Below are 16233 nucleotides of genomic sequence, written 5' to 3' on the forward strand. Positions count from 1 at the left end.
ACATTGACGAAATCCCCCAGGATATAGTTCAGGAGTAGTTCTAAAAGAGTTGGGACAAAAAATTAACTTTGGAGTAAAGAGCGTGGCAATGAGAATGGAGGAGAGCTCCCCTCGTATACGAAATAATTTCTGTTTATTTTAAGTTTTAAAACTGAACTCTAAGTTCTAAAACTGAAACTCAAGACTGTTTGTGGTGCCTTACCATTCAGTTGAAATTTATTTTTCAAAATTAAGATTTCAAATAATACCGGGAAATCCACCTCCCGTTCCATAGAGAACTACTCCCTCCGTGAAAATTCCTCCATGGAGAGTTCCTCCTGCGTAAAATGTCCTCCTCAGGACAATTTCATCCGCTCTAAAGTTCCCCGAGAAAAGTTTCTGCTGACATTTCCACCTGAAAAATCCTCCTCGGCCTGTTTTCATCTAAAACAATATTTTATTTATTTAGTTTCTTGTAGATTGCCCCCTCCTCCCCCGTCCGTTATTATAAATTCCCCCTCCATGGAAAATGTTTCCCATGATTCCCCCTCCCAATAGAAATTTTTTCCAAAAAAAATTTCTGCAGGGAGTATTTAGACCATGGAGCTCCCACCCACGAGAAAATCCCTCTGACGATTCCAGCCCCGCTGAAAATTTCACCTGGAACATCTCTACATGTAAAATTGAATCGCGGAAGAGATAATAAGACATTTAAAAGGAATTCGTATAAGAATCCTTGCAAATTCTCCGTTTCATTTCTCCTAGAAGGTTCTTCTCCAGAAAATTCCATACAAACTATAAATTATCTCTGAAGAAAATACCCCTGACTAAAATCCCCCCCAAAAAAATTATAGTACGATTCCCAATAAAAAAAAATGCAAAATGCAAAAAATAGTAGTAGTACGGCTTACATACTCCCGTCAGGACATGATTAACATATATTCAACCTTCACTGAATAAGAGGAATGACCGCTTTAATAAACCGGTTTATATGAATTCGAAAGGAACGGTAAAAATCGAGTTGATGAGAGGAGTGGCTACTTAAGTAAACTTTTTCATTTGATTTCAGATTGGAACAATGTAATTTATGATATAGTATTGATTTTTACTGTACAGCATCTATAACATAGGCATAATGCAATAGCTTGAATCATCATATGCATGGGCATGAGTGCTTGCATCAACACTTCTTTTAGAGGGATCTTATGGTCATCCATGTCCCACCTCCAAGAGACCCAAAGACCCTCTCCAAACTTTTTGCCTCCCCTTCTTTTGGACTATAAATTTTTGGGACTTAATGTTCACAGATGCGTCACATGTTCATATGCATTGATATGCATATGCATTCATATGCACATGCGTAATGTTCACAGATCACAGATGCGTTTTTATTTGTTTGTTTGTTTTTTTATTTGTTTTTTTCCTAGGGGTGATCATATCGACCCAGTGGTCCTAGAATGTTGCGAAAGGGCTCATTCTAACGAAAATTAAAAGTTCTAGTGCCCTTTTTAAGTGACCAAAAAAATTGGAGGGCACCTAGGCCGCCTCCCACGCTAATTATTTTCCCAAAGTCAACAGATCAAAATTCTGAGATAGCCATTTTATTCAACGTAGTCGAAAAACCTTATAATTATGTCTTTGGGGACGACTTACTCCCCCACAGTCCCCGTGGGAGGGGCTACAAGTTTCAAACCTTGACCAGTGCTTACATATAGTAATGGTTATTTGGAAGTGTACAGACGTTCTCAGGGGGATTTTTGGGTTGGGGGGAGGGGTTGAGAAGAGAGGGATATGTTGGGGGAACTTTCCGTGGAAGAATTTGTCATGGGTGACGAAAATTTTCATGAAGGGAGTGTAGGATTTTCTAGCATTATTTAAAAAAAAAAACAATGAAAAAATAAATATGAAAAAGTTTTTTCAACTGAAAGTAAGGAGAAGCATTAAAACTTAAAACGAACAGAAATTATTACGCATATGATGGGATTACCTCCCCCTAATACCCCGCTCTTTACGCTAAAGTATTTTTAGTAATTTCAACTATTTATTCTACGGCTTTTGTGATTCAGGGGTCATTCTCAAGAAATTGGGACAAAATTTAAGCTTTAGTGTAAAGAGCGAGGTACTGACGAGGGGGTGAACCCCCTCATATACATAATAAAAACATGAGAATACAGAAGTTCGTTACGTAAGCTAATTTATAAGTTACGTATATCTTTTACTAATAAAAACATTCGTAAAAAATTAGAAGTTCTAGTTGCCTTTTTAAGTAACCAAAAAATCGAAGGGCAACTAGGCCTCCTCTCCCGCTCCTTTTTTTTCTCAAAATCATTCCATCAAAACTATGAGAAAGCCATTTGGCCAAAAAAAAATAAATATGAAAATTTTGTTTTAATTATTCATCTGCGGAGAGCCAAATTCAAAACATGCATTGATTCAAAAACGTTCAGAAATTAAATTTAAAAAAATAAGTTTTTTTAACGGAAAGTAAGGAGCGGCATTAAAACTTAAAACGAACAGAAATTACTTCGTATATGAAAGGGGTTGTCTCCTCATCAACGCCCCGCTCTTTACGCTAAAGTTTTTTACTGTTTTAAAAAGTAGAGTTAGGAGAAAGAGGCAAACTTTACCGTAAAGAGTGGGGCGTTGATGAGGAAGCAGCCCCTTTCATATACGATGTAATTTCTGTTCGTTTTAAGTTTTAATGCCCCTCCTTACTTTCCGTTAAAAAAACTTGTTTTTTTTAATTGAATCAATATTTTGAATCCAGTTGACTTACTTACTATTAAACAGTTCATGGTGCCAAACGGTAAGTAAGGTGCGACTCGAGCTAACAGTAACTGGAGCTCCAAATAAAAAGATTTGATAACAATGCATGCATCAAAAGAATTGACTTTTTATGGTTATTAAATAAAAAAAACTAGTTTTTTTAACTGAAAGTAAGGAGCGACATTAAAACTTAAAAAGAACAGAAATTACTCCGTATATGAAATGGGTTGTCCCCTCCGCAGTCCCACGCTCTTTACGCTAAAGTTTGACTCTTTGCCACAATTCTACTTTTTAAAACAACTAAAAACTTTAGCGTAAAGAGTGTGGGACTGCGGAGGGGACAACCCATTTCATATACGGAGTAATTTCTGTTCTTTTTAAGTTTTAATGTCGCTCCTTACTTTCAGTTAAAAAAACTAGTTTTTTTTATTTAATTTCTGAACGTTTTTGAATTAATGCATGTTTGATTTTGGCTCTCCGCACATAAATTATTGAAGTGAAATTAGTATATTAATTTTTTTGGGCTAAATGGCTTTCTCTTAGTTTTGATCAGACGATTTTGAGAAATAAGGGGTGGGGAAGGAGGCCTAGCTGCCCTCCAATTTTTCGGTTACTTAAAAAGGCTACCAGAACTTTTAATATTCAACGAACGTTTTTATTAGTAAAAAATATACGTAACTTAAGAATTAACTTACGTAACAAACTTTTATATTCTTATATTTTTATTATGTGTACGAGGGGGTTTGTACCCTCGTTGATACCTCACTCTTTACACTAAATCGTAAGTTTTGTTCCAATTCTTTAAGAATGACCCCTGAATCAAATAGGCCGTAGAATAAATAGTTGAAATCACTAAAAATATTTTAGCATAAAGAGCGAGGTATTTATCTCCTCCTAAATACCTCGCTCTTTATGCTAAAGTATTTTTAGAACCCTTCATATGCGTAATAATCTCTGTCTGTTTTAAATTTCAATGCTATTCCTTACTTTCATTTGAAAAAACGTTTTCATGTTTATTTTTTCATTGTTTTTTTTTTATAGTAATGCTAGAAAATCCTGCGCCCTTTTCATTGAATTTTTTCCCCCATGGCATATTTCTCCAAGGAAAGATCCTCCCACATAGCCCCCTCCCTCAACCCTACCCCCAAAACCAAAAAAATCCCCCTGAAAACGTCTGTACACTTCCCAATAACCATTATTATATGTAAACACTGGTTGAAGTTTGTAACTTGCAACCCCTCCCCCAGGGACTGTGGGGGAGTAAGTCATCCCCAAAAACATAGTTATTAAGATTTTCGACTATGCTCAACAAAATGGCTATCTCAAAATTTTGATCCGTTGACTTTGGGAAAAAAATGAGCGTGGGAGGGGGCCTAGATGCCCTCCAATTTTTTTGGTCACTTAAAAAGGGCACTAGAACTTTTCATTTCCGTTAGAATGAGCCCTCTTGTGACATTCTAGGACCACTTGGTCGATACGATGACCCCTGGGGAAAAAAAACAAAAAAAACAAAAAAACAAACAAATAAACACGCACCCGTGATTTGTCTTCTGGCAAAAAATGCAAAATTCCACATTTTTGTAGATAGGAACTTGAAACTTCTACAGTAGGGTTCTCTGATACACTGAATCTGATGGTGTCATTTTCGTTAAGATCCTACGACTTTTAGGGGGTGTTTCCCCCTATTTTCCTAAATAAGGCAAATTTTCTCAGGCTCGTAACTTTTGATGGCTAAGACTAAACTTGATGAAACTTATATATTTAAAATCAGCATTAAAATGCGATTCTTTTGATGTAGCTATTTATATCAAAATTCAATTTTTTAGAGTTTTGGTTACTATTGAGCCGGATCGCTCCTTACTACAGTTCGTTACCACGAACTGTTTGATTTCAAATATTTAAAATCGCTAAATTTGAGTTCACTAACCAAAAGTTGCGAGCCTTTGAAGATCTACCTGATTTTAGGAAATAAACAAAATGTGATAAAACCTGTTAAAAAGGATTATGCTGATATCATACTAATATCATGCAGATATTGTGGTGAGTGTACTATGAATAGTGGCAAAGGAAAATTACAAGTTGATTTGTTTGAGGCTTGATAAAATTATTTGCAGTGATGTACAATTGCGCAAAAGCAGTTATGAAGGAGCACCGGTGGTTCTTTGTACATGTGGGGGAGCCAGGAGTGTGCTCACAGTCTTTAAAAAATGTATTTTATGTCCTAATGTTCCAACTCTTCGTGGTCGTTTTATAGTCTGGAGAAAGGGTTTGAAATTAATCTCTAATCTTTCTTCACTTGGGGAAATATTTAAATTAGGCCTGTAATATTACTGCTGCGGGGTGATAGCTCCCCTTTTATTGCAGAAAATATATTTTTGTGAAACATAAGTGATTAAATTCTTATTCTTAACTATAGTAGGAATTGTACAGAGGAGGAGTTATTATAAGCACCGCTGACAAGTTTCCCAAGGGGGGCAAAGGGAACCTGAAACTTTGTTTCTAAGAATTCGAATAACGTAAAATTTCTACTTGTACTAATTATATATATCTACTAATACATTCTTGTTTCCCAGGGTCATTCACCCCCTGGCCTGCTTCCAGCTCCATGGAAGACATCGTTATAAAAAAGATTTACTAGACGAATTCAACCTAACAAACGTGGACATAATGACCTCATAAATAATTTCCACTATTTTAGAGCCAACCCCCCCCCCACCCATAAACACACACAAATATATGAGGTTTGCACTTGTCCAGGGATAGTGATCATTCCCAACACATTATCAATAGAATTTTAAATTGAATGTAAAAAATAAGGATTGAAGGAGAGAGTGGTATCCTCTCTCATATTTAAGACCCTTAGATCATACATTTTGTAATAACAAAATGTTTGTGAAGAATAAGTATTGTTATTAGAAAGCGAGACTCTAAAAAGGGTGTTTTGATTAAAACATATGGAACAACAAAATCTAAAATTTATGCTAATTCTATATGCGTAAAACGTATCAATTTTAAAGTTGTTCACAAAAAAAAATATTAGCATCCAAAAATATGCACAGCTTTAGATATAGGAATTGAACTCCCTCTAGGAATGGGTGTAGTTTTGATGGAAATTATACAATCAAATTGAACATAAATTTGAACTCTAAAGTAGCTATTGATTAAACACAAAATTTCTTACTTTTCCAGATCAGGATGGTAGCATATGTCCGTAGTCTTAGTCCTATATTGTTAAGTGAAGGTTCATTCGTAAAGACATTTAAAGATCTAATGCTCTTTTTGAGTAAAAAAAGAGATCATGACCGACCTACTTATATTTTGGTCCATAAACAGTAATTTTGGCGAGTCGAAATGTTATTGAGGAAAAACTCTTAGGGATATTGAAAGGTTGTTTATTTACCCTCTCAATAACAGTAGAAAGCCTGGCATGCAGTATACTATTCGTCCCAAAACGTGAATGCAGTCAATAAAAATGAACCATTATAGGCTATATACGAATAAAAGTAATGGCTATAGAATATAGCATATTTATCTTTTAGGATGTTAGTCAATGGATTCTCTTATTGGAAAGGAGTGTAGTCCTGAAAAGGCGTATTGAGCCCATGTTTTTAAACTTCGTAGTATTCCCTCTACAGGTATCATTATATGCGGTATTATTTCCCCTAAACTCCAATAGCTTTTTGATAGTTCTGGAACGACCGATTGTTCCAAAATTTCTGCTTGATTGCATTTTGGCGGTGTTCATGAAAAAATTTGGGCTTTAAAAAAAAAACGGAAGAAATCTGAAGCTTGATGCGGTATGGTTTCTTTTATTTCTTTAAAAAATCCAGTAAAATTTCATACAGCATTTCAAATGAAGCTATCTTCAATGCTTCTGACCGTGAGTTCGATATTATCACCCTTCAGTAAAAAAAATATAAAGACACCTCTTAATCATTTTATGAAAATTACAGCTTCTTATTTTTGTAAATGAGACTTGAAAGCTCCTCCTCTCAAACAAATCAAATTATTTTATTCCAGCATCTTCAATGAGTATCTTTTAGCTTGAAAATTTTTAGCAGTTGGAATCAGTATTCAAATCAAGTTCAGTTGACGCATATGTTTTGATCAAGATTCCGTTTTTTTACCTTTGGTTTCGATGGAAAATTTCGCCATGATTATACCGTTCAATAATACGAACGGTTCGATGCCCCAGTCATCTGATGAAGAAGTTTTGGGATTTTCGTTTGTTTATTTAAATTTTTTCACCATCGAAAACTTACTTAAGGGTATCTATTGTTCACATAGTCGAACAAAAAAGAAGCATGCTTAGTTAACAAAAGTCAACACCAAACATATCCAGTGACAAAAGAATTTTTGTGCAATATTCCTGATTTTTGGGAATTTCCTTACGATTCCATGAATCTAAGAACCTTTAAAAAACGGACTCATTCAGGTTAGCTTCTTAGAAGTTCCAATTCTGATCATTAACCCTTTCCGATACGTCCGTTATGTGTGTTTTACGAAATCTTCTCAACATTATTTAGCGTACTTTTTAGGACCCAATTTTTGATACATCAGTTTCACAAGGGCACATAGCTCAATTACTCTGATATATATTATTCATAAAACCTAGAATCAAACGCAATGCAAAACATTTTTTAAAGAAATACAATAATTAATCGGAGCAGTAAATCATACAAAATTATACCAGAAAAAATCTTCTACTTGGTTGTTGGGTTTTTGTTTTAGCCTAAAAGGTCATTTTAAAGGTCACTAAGATGTCCATTTTAAAACTGTAGATAAAACTGTTTGTAGTGTCTCTGCACAAAAAAAAACCTGTCAAACCGAAACTCAAGACAGAACCTAATTTTTAGCCTTCTTAATTAACCCTAAATTAGAAACAAACAACAGCAGTGCTTGAGTCTCAAGGAGTGGTGCATTAACTACACCAGTTCAGTCTTAAATGGCTTACTCATTGAATGTAATAAAAATCTTACCAGCAAAGTTTTGTTTATATCCTAGGAATTCTTATACATCCGTTGAGTAGGAACCAGGGAAGAGAACTAGATCCAAAAATAGCCCCGATAACATGCACTGGGAACAAGAGACTGAGCTATGGCTGCAAAATTATTTTTGGAGTCCAACATTTGCCAAAAAATACATACTGCTTAAATAAATTAAAAAACATACAAAAGAAAATCTTCATTTTATGGCGAACCTATTATTAAGGTTAACCATTATGGATTTATATCTTTTAACCATTGGTTGGGTTCAATATTAATTATTATCTAACATCAATATACACTCTGCGTTTAAGTTAAGCCAGCAGTGAGGCACTGGTTAGTGCCGCTTGTCGCTTCGGCGGTGTGACAAAAGCACAATGCTTGAAAATTTTATAGTTGTTGATCAGATCACAAGCAGCGTCATTGCACTACCTAAGTAAAGAGCGAAGTGAGGGCAATATATTATATTTCGCCAAGACGCTTCATATAGAAGAAGCTGTCGTAGAAACTTTGGAAGGAGCTCATTCGATTGGAAATTGAAAGTTCTAGTGCCCTTTTTAAGAGTCAAAAGTGATAGTGGGCAGCCAGGCCCCTCCTAGGCCTATTAATTTCCCAAACACATCCAATAAAAATCTTTCGATAGCTATTTTGTTCAAAATAGCTAAATAGTCCAGTGTCTATGTGTCTGGGGATCTCAGCCTTCACAGCCCTTGGAGCAAGAGCTGTAAGCTATATGACTCCCCTATTGTTTACATATGCTATTAGTTCTTGGGAAAGAGGGCATACTTAATCCTTAGTGTCCAAAAAGATCAAGGGCATTCAGGTGAAGCTTTCAGAGAATTTTGAGGAAATATTGAACTAATCAAAACATGTTAAGTTCACACAGGTTGTCAAAGGGGCTTAGCTCAAAATGACTGAGGGTATTAAGTTGAAACTTTCAGGGAATGATGAAGAGGATGATCTATTGACCAAAAAGGCAGTATTTGTGCGCTACTACTACTGCTACTTCTTCTGCTATTACCATTACTACTGCTACTACAACCACTGCTGTTGCAGCGACTACTGCTAAGGCTGAGAATATTGAAGTGAAAATTTAAGGAAATGTTTAGGGAAAAGTTGGACAAAATAAAAAAATACTAAGTACATACGGATAGTCAAAAGGGCGTATCAGCAATATTCTAGGAACATCTTACCGTATCAATCTGAAACTTCCAGGGCGTCAAAGGGAGATGTTCAACTGACCAAAAGGCAGTCTAATAGCTTATGTGCATAGAATTACTGCTGTTAATACTACTGATGCTACTGTTACTACTACTACTACTACTACTGCTACTACCACTGCTACTGATACTACTGCTACTGCAACTAGTACTATTCTGATACTATTGCTACTAAGGCCAAGGGTATGAGGGTAAGACTTTCAGAAAATATTGAGGTGAAGCTTGAATTAAATCAAAATACGCTAGATGTATACACATTTTCAAAAGGGCCTATATGCATATCTTAAGAACAGCTTACCGTATCAAGCTGAGACGTCAAGGGCATCAGAAGGGAGGTGTTCAACTGACCAAAAGTCAATGTGAATATACTACTACTTTTATTAATACTACTACTAATACCGTTACTACTGCTACTAGTGCAACACTACTACGATTACTACTACTAGCACTGCTATTACTAATACCGCCACTATGATACTAGTACCACTAAGGCTAAGGGCCTGAAGGCGAAAATTTAAAAGAAGGTTAAGGTGAAAGTTAAACTAAATCAAAGCAAAGTATGAGCATGTAGACCATGTATACCAGAAAAATACATTAAAGTGATTTGCGCTATGTACGAGAATAATACTGCTGCGGTCAAGGTAGGAAATGAGGTTAGCCACTGGTTTTGTATTAAATCAGGAGTTAAGTAGGGTTCTGTTCTATCCCCCTTTATATGGATCATTTTGATGGACTTCGTCTTAAGTAGCACAGGAAAGTCAATTGGAGATCATGGAATCAAATGGGGAGGAAGAACGCTCCTGGACTTAGATTATGCTGGTGATTTAAGCATATTAGATGAAAGTGTGAGCAAAATGAAAGAATTTTTAAAGGTTTTACGAGTTCAGGGTGCTAAAATAGGCTTGAAAATTAATGTTAAGAAAACTAAGTCACTAAGGCTAGGAATAAGTGAAGATGAAAAGGTGACATTAGGTAACGAAAAGATTGATCAGGTTGGGAGCTTCAGTTACCTTGGTAGTATTATTAGTAAAGATGGTGGGAGCAGTGAAGATGTTAAAAGTAGAATAGCTAAGGCTCGGGGTGTTTTTTCACAGTTAAAAAAAGTTTGGAAGAATAGAAAAATAAGTCTACAAACCAGGATTAGAATATTGGAAGCTACAGTGATGACAGTGGTCAAATATGGCTCTGAAGCATGGGCACTCCGAAAAGCAGATAATACACAATATTGATTGAGGAAGTAGCTCTGTCTAATTTAGGTTATGAAATTACTGAAGTCAAAACAACTCTTTGCAAAATAGCATCTATATATATAAAAATAAGTTGTCTGTGGATCTGTGGATCTGTGGATCTGTGGATCAGGTGACGTCATGTTTCGGCTGACGTCATGAAATTAGTTGCCGTCATTTTTGCTTTGACGATGCTTAGTATATTGTAAAACACATTAATTTGGTTAATAATATACCATTTAAAACACCAAAATGAACATGCTGGAGTAGTCACTCGGTGAGAGAGGGTGTCAGAACAGAGAATGAAGGTCCCAGGTTCAAATCCTGGTTAGGCTAAAAAAGGTAAAAAACTAAAAACTAAAAAAAAAACTGAAAAAACTAAAAAACTAAAAAAACTAAAAACTAAAAAAAAAACTTAAAAAAAGGGAAAAACTGAAAAATAGAAGAGAAAAAGAAAATTAATAAAATTAAGAATAAAAATAAAAAAAAATAAAAAAGATAAAAACTAAAAAAAAAGTAAAAAGAAAAAACGAAAAAAAACTAAAAAAGCTAAAAAAAAAAAAGGTAAAAACCAATAAAAAACTAAAAAGAAAAAAACTAAAAAAAAATTTCATCTAAAAAACTAAAAAAAACAAAAAAAGGTAAAAACTAAAAGAACTAAAAAAGAAAAAAAAACTAAAAAAGGAAGAAAACTGAAAAATAAAGGAGAAAAAGAAAACTAAAAAAATATAAATAAAAATAAAAAACTAAAAAGATAAAAACTTCAAAAAAAAACTAAAAAGAAAAAAGAAAAAAACTACAAAACCTAAAAAAAGGTCAAAACCAATAAAAAAAACTAAAAGGGGAACACTGGGACACAAATGACGACCGGGATACTGGGAATATAAATGACGACCGGGACACAGGGAATGTTCAATTAGCAATCACCATCAACAAAGCTCAAGGGCAATCATTAGAATCATGAGGTATAGATCTGAATATGGATTGTTTTTCCCATGGACAATTATATGTTGCATGTTCAAGAGTCGGTAAACCTGACAATCTAAATAAATGATGACACTCAAAGAGAAAGCGACCGGGACAAAAGGAATGTTCGATTAGCAATCAACAAAGCACCGGGGCACAGGGAGTATAAATGACGACGACCGGGACACAGGGACATAACTACAAAGGAGACGCCGGGGTGCACAGGGGGATATATAAATGACGATGGCGACTCAGGGAATGGTCGATTAGCAATCACCATCAACAAAGCTCAAGGGCAATCATTAGAATCATGAGGTATAGATCTGAATACGGATTGTTTTCCCATGGACCATTATATGTTGCATGTTCAAGAGTCGGTAAACCTGACAATCTATTTATATGCACAGACAATGGGACAGCAAAGAATGTTGTATATTCGCAAGTTTTACGTAGTTAAAAACATATATATATATATATATATATATATATATATATATATATATATATATATATATATATATATATATATATATATATATATATATATATATATATATATATCTATCTATATTCGAAGGTGGGACATAGGGACACAACTACAATGGCGCGTAACGACTTACGCGCGCGGGGGGGGCTTGGGGGGGGGGGGCGCGAAGCGCCCCCACCAACTAGGTGTTGGGGTGGCGCGAAGTGCCACCCCAACAGCTAGTTAAATATAAATGTTACCTTCTCTCTTAAACTTTTCCACGAGATATGTGGATCTTTTCAAGATATCTGAAATATCCAAGGGGTATGTGGTCACAGGTATCTTTAAGAACTTGCACATAAGAAATTTCATTATTTCCATGGAAATAACTAAATTGTGTTTTGTTCATTGGGCTTTCTTTTCACGACGTGTTTTTTTTTAAGTTTTTGCTTATTAAGGGGACTGGAGAGGGATCATAAAAGGGGGGGTTTTCGACCATGGAGATTATAATTGTACTCCAGTTAAGCTTCCCAGCCTTCTCACTCCAGGCTTGGCATCAAAATTCCCATTTTGGGTATTTTTCATCATTATCATTACCCAAAGCGTAAAATAATCTTATCGTGATAAACAAGCTTTAGCAACTTTTTTCCTCAGTTCTTAATGTTGATCAATTCCTATCCAATTGTTTTGACTGAACTGTCTGGTACTGAGTGTGCCTTGGCTGTCGTAATCAAAAAAGAGACATACGCCATGTTCCAAACTTTTCAGGAGAACCAAAAAATGAAATAATTTTTTCTGTCTAATGTTGTGGGGAAGGATTAGACCTAGAATTAGTAAATATATAGTACTCCACGTTAATTTTAAACGCTTTCTTCATTGATGCAAGCCAAATTTTTACATTTAAGCAGATTTTAAACGTTCTCTTCATTGATTCAAACCAAATTTTGACATCTTAAGCATATCAGAAGTTTGCGACATATGTCTACTTTTTTCACTGAAAAAGGGACCTCTGCCAAGTCCCTATGGTAAAACTCCATAATAAAGCAAACTCACTTTTGTACAAAGATACGTCGGTCTGTTGAAATAGTGAGGTAGAACAATCAAGGGCCTTCACTTCGATATCCAGTTTGCATCCGAAGTTCAATCTGACAAGCCACAGGAGACTTTTTGTCCTGGACCACCAAGAAGCCAGTACCAAAAAGGCACTAAACTTAGCACTTATCTGGATTCTACTTCCTTGAATGCTTGCCATCGATAGAAATTAGACAGTCGTAGTAATAACCTTAGTCCTCCCTGTGTCCATTGATTTTGGACATTATGTCTAACTTATATCAAAAATATAAAAAAAATATCAATTTAAACTTGAAAACTTCTTATTAAACTGACTTCTGTGGTAAAATCATACATATATCAGCTTTGTTAGCATGAGAACAACAGAACTGAAAATAAGACGTCTATTTAAAAAATAGAACAACTACGTCTACTTCACAAAGTAAAAAACAATGAATCACAACTTTTTGATTTTACTAATCGTTTAAACGTCTCTTTCACTACCTTCAAAGTATTGTATGTAGTAAGGTCAGAAGACTGATGGTTCACCAGCAATCCTCGCCAATGACCATTTTGCTCGCCAGATATGTGACCAGACAGGCGACCAAAGCCTTGCTTCTTTGATTAAAGAAATTTTCTTTGATGTTTGACTGGTTTGGCAAAACATATGGAATAGTTAAAAATGAAGGCAGTTGATTGAACTGATGTTGCATAGATCTACAAAAGCTTCGAGGAGAAACTGAACTTATGAATAATCCATATTCAGCTAGCAAATGAAGCGAAAGGCACATAACAACAACAACAGTTATAGTGGTGTGAATTTGATTGAATTTGATTCTCTACATTAGCATTGAAGAGATTAAGAATCCACAAAATAGAAAACAGAAAGGTTTGTGAAGTTTTTTCTCAGCCTTAGTGTCTGAATACCAGTAGGCTACAAACTAAGTGCTAGTGCAAGTTAAGTCCACCTGTTTGTTATGTGATTCCAAACTTCAAGAATTGCATGTTCATCAAGACTGATTGTAATGCTGTGACCTTTACTTGGCTACGATATCCTCAAAAAATGCCAATTTTTTAGGATATCCTGCATTGCTGTTTTCAGTCATTGCTTTTCTTAGGCAAACACGTGCCATGTCCCCAAATCCGAAGCAGATAGGGGTAAAATAAGAATCAAAATTTGCCAGAATATACACCTGAAAGAAAATAAGAGGCACTTCTTGCTCTGGGGAAGGATTTTTTGAAAGATCCCTTAGTCTTCTGGTCTTCAGTGAAAAAGTAAAGTGGTGAGAGTTTTATAGAGCTTCGCAATTATATCTTGCATTCAAATGTGCTGCTACACTCAAGTGCATATACAGACCAGAAGTTCCTTGAACTTAATAGCCTCAAAACTATGATCCGAGATCGACTTCTAACCAAGAACGTAGCCGACAATATGTATTCTAAGCAGTATATGTGGAGGGAAAGCGATGGAAATTATTCATTCGCATGGAACGTATGGTCAAAATTGCGCGTCTGGTACCAAACGTTGCAGGAGATTTCCAACAAAAAAGAAAAATACTGTTCTGTTGTTGACTATGCAAAAGAAGTTATCGTATTTCACAAGTAACTCTATTCACTTCTTTCGGCTGCTTCTCTGCTTAGATGGATTTTTATTCATTTTGACTGAAAATACTTACCAGATGTTTCTTTTTTTTAATGTTGCAACAAACAACAAATAACAAACAAGAGCCGTCTTCATTATACATCTTGTTTTCCTTCTTACTTGGTTCTATTTTGCAATTTTATTTATATAAATAGGTTTGAAAAGTGAAGTTGTGCTAGTGATACTATTTGAAAGAATAAAAAAAAATCCATTTCTGAAAAATTTTCAGTTTACTATAGAAGTTGCCCAAGCTTCGCAAAAGGTTAATGACTAAGGTTGAAATACTCTTCCAGTGCGGTTTCTGACAAAATGGTCTAGCTTTTTAGGTGCTATTTGTCCATCTCTTTGAGTTCACACACAGTAAAAGCACGCACAGTAATCTTGGGAAGTGAAACATGGCAGTGAAACAAGTGAAGTGAAAGTGAAACAAAATTACCGCATTTAGTTCTATGTAGTTCTCTGCTGAATAAAAATGACATCAAGCGCCTATTTTTGCGTCACTGGCCTGATTACTGAAGAGCTCACAGGGTATTTTTGCGGGACACCAGCGAGCTTACTGGAAGTTTTATCTTCACTTAGTTGTCTTATGACGTCATCTGTAAGATCGCTAGATTGCTTTCTTTTACTTGGCCTCCTACATTTATCCACTTTTTACTAAAGTAGCTGAGCTTTGTCAAGATGCTAAAATCAGAAATAGAGTGTTGTGATAAGTTTCAAAACAAATATAGAGGGGTAATTATGGAAAAGCGCAAAAGGATCCTGAAAAGTATCACTGACTTTCGGTGTTCATCCCATGTATGGACTACTTTCTGCAGCAGCTGAAACCTATTTCCTCAGCACTGTGTTTCCCTCGACGAAGAAAAAACTAAGAATATATCAGATACTCTGACTAATTTTTGGTATCTTGATGCAGACAAATGTAGGGGAAGTTTGCAAGCTAGGAGAATGTAGATACATTCGGGAACACAAAAATATTTCATAACGTGCTTAAAAGAATGCGATAAAAATATTTTCCACGCTATATCGATTTTGAAGATTGGTGAAACAATTCCTGCCACTACGGCTACGTACGAGCGTTCTTTGTATACACTTAGAAGAGTGAAATCTTATGACAGGAATGCCTCAGGTCAGGAATGGATAAATTGATTGGCCATATTATCCATTTACAGAGATGTTCCAGTTGATGTAGAACAGTGGCTCGATTTTGTAATTACGTATTTACAGTGTTGTCTCAAAAAAGAATGTGCCTTATATTCTAAAAATTTTATTTATCCTATTTTTATCAGTGCTACCATCCCTCGGCCATTTAATCAAACTCCCCCCGAAATTTATTGCTGGGATCGCCCCTTGCTGCTACTATGGATGGACCAATAGCACTGTTATCAGTCTGGGGGCAAGCGAAGGTAAGGAAACAATCATGCTAGTTTGGTGGGCTCTATGTTGGTGAAATACTAGCTCTATTCAGGTTTGGCACTAGCCAGAGAGATTAGGAGTAAGGGTCAAAGGAAAATTTCGTCGCTATTATTATTAGTTACTTTTAACCATACTATGATTTTATTTATCAAATTCATCTTTTTAACTAATCTAGAAAATGAATTGGTACAATCACCGCATTTACTAAGGAGAAACAGATTTTAGCTGCTCCTTGTTTCAATGATACTCAAATCACTGTTTTCATTTTCTTTAATTCACCTAGTAATCAAATTAATTGTAATTTTTCATTAGCTAAATTTAAATAATTACCTGTAAGACTCAGCGCTTAGTGTTATCATTTTACCGACAAAAAAAATATTACAGGAAGGATGCCTCCCCTCCTTTTTGTGAATGATACCTGTTAATCTTTGGTCCAGATTAAGATTGCTTCGACCTGATAGTTCAAGTGAGCATGGTTCGACCAGAAATGGATAATATTATATAGTACCCTGTATATTTT

At 35.3% G+C, this 16233-nt stretch overlaps 1 protein-coding gene across 1 annotated transcript in view; it reads right to left on the bottom strand.

Annotated features, from left to right (window-relative positions):
- The window catches only part of LOC136029107 (C2 domain-containing protein 2-like), a gene marked incomplete in the record, with an annotated part of 86613 nt that extends 78781 nt beyond the window's left edge, over nt 1–7832 (bottom strand). Inside the window, 1 exon segment of the mRNA XM_065707173.1 lies at nt 7725–7832.
- Between the last annotated feature and the right edge of the window lie 8401 nt (nt 7833–16233).

The sequence above is a fragment of the Artemia franciscana genome, chromosome 7, assembly GCF_032884065.1.
Source record: "Artemia franciscana chromosome 7, ASM3288406v1, whole genome shotgun sequence".
In the NCBI taxonomy this organism is placed as follows: Eukaryota; Metazoa; Arthropoda; class Branchiopoda; order Anostraca; family Artemiidae; genus Artemia; species Artemia franciscana.